The sequence below is a fragment of the Lactuca sativa genome, chromosome 4 (genome assembly GCF_002870075.4).
Source record: "Lactuca sativa cultivar Salinas chromosome 4, Lsat_Salinas_v11, whole genome shotgun sequence".
NCBI lineage: Eukaryota > Viridiplantae > Streptophyta > Magnoliopsida > Asterales > Asteraceae > Lactuca > Lactuca sativa.
In genome coordinates, this window is record NC_056626.2 from 163,537,501 (window position 1) to 163,541,184 (window position 3,684).

Consider the following 3,684-nt stretch of genomic DNA (forward strand, 5'->3'; position numbering starts at 1 on the left):
CTTGAGAAGAAAATTTGGTGTTTATTACTCATTTTGAAGGGATAGAAGAAGATTGAAGGTTCATTGATTGATATGAAGCTTAGAGATCCAGAATCATCATTCCTTTTGCAAGTCATTTGAGGTATAAAGATCTTATATTGACGACTCCTTATATGGATCTTCTTTTGTACATGTTTATGGCCATTTTACCCCCTTTTGGTTGGTCCTTGTGAGTTAGGGTCGTTTTAAAAGCCTAACCTTGTAGATCTAGGCATTTTAGGGTCCCCTTGTCCATACAAATGCAAACTTGGATGTGTTTATGGACTCATGCATGTGTTAAGACCCCTTTGTTAAGTTATTTTGAGCTTTAGAGTCCCATTAAGCCTTACATATACGTAAAGTTTCCAACTTTACAAGATAAGTCACCTTAAAGAAGTCAGATCTAGAATATAAAGCACTAGCTGAACGGATTAAGTGCTTAATAAAGTTGTTAAGGAACCTGGGGAGTACGTTGGGCATACCCAGCTAGTACGTTGCGCGTACTGACCCTAAGTGTAACATCCCCCTCTAGCACGTATCACAATATTGATACATTTGTTTTATCTAGATTTTTATGATGATGTTTTTGAGATATTGATTTTATTAATTTAAAAATGAAAATTTTAAATCTTATTTTTAGGACCTTAGGACATAAGGTTACACCGAACAACCGGACCATTTCGTATCTTTTACATGCAAGTACAATAGAGTTGGATTTTTAATTCCTTAATCTTTTATGCAATCATATTTAAACCCTATTTACAGTGCTCATGAAAAAAATTTAATAATGCCCTATGTTTTACCGTAAAATGCACCAACATTATAAATTATAGAACAAAAGTACACATTTTAAAAATATTTTTAATACAAACAAAAACTTGCAAAAATCACCTACAAATTTGTTAGAAATTGAATTTCATTGTTATTGGTCGTTACGTTACACATAATTTAACTAAAAAATATGAACAACGATCTCTTCATAGATAATAAAAACAATAAATTAAACTTATGTACCATATCCATAAAATGTAATATACCACATGTATGAGCATTATGGTTTATTATTATTATTATTATTATTATTATTATTATTATTATTCGACCCACCTTCCGATTATAAACATGCCTCCCATGTGGTTGAGGGTTAAACCCATTTCTCTCCAATGCCTCCGTTAGTGAAATACATCAACATCGACAACATGAATAGACACACATACACATACAAAGTGTAGTACTAAAGGCCCCTTCCAGGACCTATTTTATTTTATTCATATATAGAAACACACAAAAATGAAGAGATTATAAATGGAGTCTACTGTATGTGATAACAAGTGGAGAGTGGAATATGTTAATGATGATAATAATAACTTTTAAAAATAAATAAAAGAATTTATATGATGTCCACATTAATGTTTATGAGTTAGTGGTATAAGATATGTTGAAAATATGCACTCAGCCAAAAGGCTGATAAGTATTCAAGTCTTACACATTGCTCCAAAGTTTCATTTTGGAGAGCAATGAAAGGATTGGTAAAAGAAAAGAAATGAGAGGATTGGTAAAAAAAAACATTGCTCTTGAGTTTATTTATTAAAAAAAAGAGGATTGAAATGAAAGAAAGATTTATACTAAGGGGGCGTTTGTTTTGCATAATGTTTTTAAAAGGAATGAAATTTGTCAAAGGAATTGGAATTTGAATGTACTAGAAATTTAAATGTGTTTGGTTGACATGGAATGTAATCTGTTTTCTGTTTGGTTTGTTGATTTACCAAAGGAATTGGAAAATAAATTTTGTAATATGACAAAAATACCCTTTTATTGATTTTTTGTAACTTAATTATACTTTTTCATAACAAAGTTTTATATAACTACAACATTTTTTTATTAAACTCTTATATAAAATATAAATTAAAAAAATAACTAACATGTATTTCGTCGAACACAATATCATAAAAACATTTTTTAAAATTGATAAAAAAACGATTATATATATTAATATAAAGCAACAAATGTCATTCGTTATTTCAACCTAAAATTAAAAAAAAAAAAAAAGGAATAAAAAAAGGTTAACCACACACTATGTAAAATAATGTCTAAATACCTAGTTCATAATCATATCACTCTTCCAAATTCCAAAAACTTAAAACGGTTTTCGGATCACGCATTATTTTCGTACTTGCTTTGAACCTATCCAAGGCACTCAATGATTGCATTTTTGAAATTTCAGGAATCACCATTGAAGCTTTTTTTTTGTACTTCAGTTTCTCCTAGTATTGCTTGATCCATACTATTAGCTGCTTTTTCAAGTTTTTCTCCAAGGACATTAGCTGCAATAGTTATTCCCTTTATAAGGGCTTCAACTCTTTTTCTCTTCTTTGAGCCTATGTTTGGAGATTCTTCATTTTCTGTGGTTTGTTCTTCAAAACCATCTTCTATTTGTTCAGATTGTTCTTCATTATTTGCATCTTCTTCCTTTTGGGCAAAATCTTTGGCTTTATTCCCTTGAGCTCTATCCTTTCCAAAAATGATACATAAATCCTTGTAATGAGGAAATATCTTATTTCTCCATTTTCCTGCCTCTTTATGAACCTATTTTGTATCATAAAAGGTTAGCATATAAAAATATAATATAAGTAATTAAGAAGTAACAATATATATAAAAGTTTTAATATTGTACCTGTATGTAAGAATCCCAAACCGTTGGTTCAACTGTTACAGAATGAGTGGAGGTATCATAACCAAAACCACTTGTGTTGGTACCATTCACCATATCATAAACAACCTGCCAATCCTTTTTCATGGTTTTGATCCTTACTCAATGTGGGGTTTATCCAATATGCCAGAGTTAGGAATTTTTTCCTTCAATGCGTTTTCTAGATGCTGTAAATATCCAAATTTAAAACCATTATCGGCTTTAAATCCTCCCATGTTCACCATATTTACCAATGCTTCCACGAGCTTCGCATCTTCAGTTATTGTCCAGTTGCGATAATTTCTGCTTTTTTCCATCACACCTACCAAATAATAACCTATATATGTAATATAGTTAGTATAACTAATAATTAATAACTAATACATATCTACAATACCAATTATTGTACATGTCCGGTCTCGGGACCTTCAATCCATGTGGCCTAAGTAGGGCATCTCGAAGCACTTTACCATCCTCAGCTGAGCCCTCCCATCCCGGTAAAACATAGATAAATTGCATATCTTGTGAACACACCCCTAAAACATTTGTGGCAATATCTTTTTTTCTTGTCCTGTATTTAGGTTGGTCTTTAAGTGGCACTAAGCACTTTATGTGTGTTCCATCTAAAGCTCCTAGACAGTTCTATATGATATATAAAATGAAATGGTCATATGTCATATCAAGCAATTTGTGTACTTATTGAAAATTTTATAAATAGTGCTTATACCTTGAACCACTTCCATCTTTGATCTGTAGAGTTTTCTGTAATAGGTTCGGGTTTCTTAAGCAAACATGGATGCAACCTTATCACCGCATTGCAAACTCGTGTAACAATTTTGCTAATTGTTTCACCAGAACGCTAGAAACGACCTATCATGACCCGATTCTTCACATTATGTGCAATAATGTGAAGATATATGGCCACTTGCTCATCAATATCCATATGTCTACTAGTTCTTAACCCACTTAATGTGTGA

The 3,684-nt window shown here is 31.3% G+C and overlaps 1 pseudogene; it reads right to left on the reverse strand.

Annotated features, from left to right (window-relative positions):
- Positions 1-2,147: 2,147 nt before the first annotated feature.
- LOC111902724 (uncharacterized protein At2g29880-like) lies at positions 2,148-3,264 on the reverse strand (annotated as a pseudogene).
- Between the last annotated feature and the right edge of the window lie 420 nt (positions 3,265-3,684).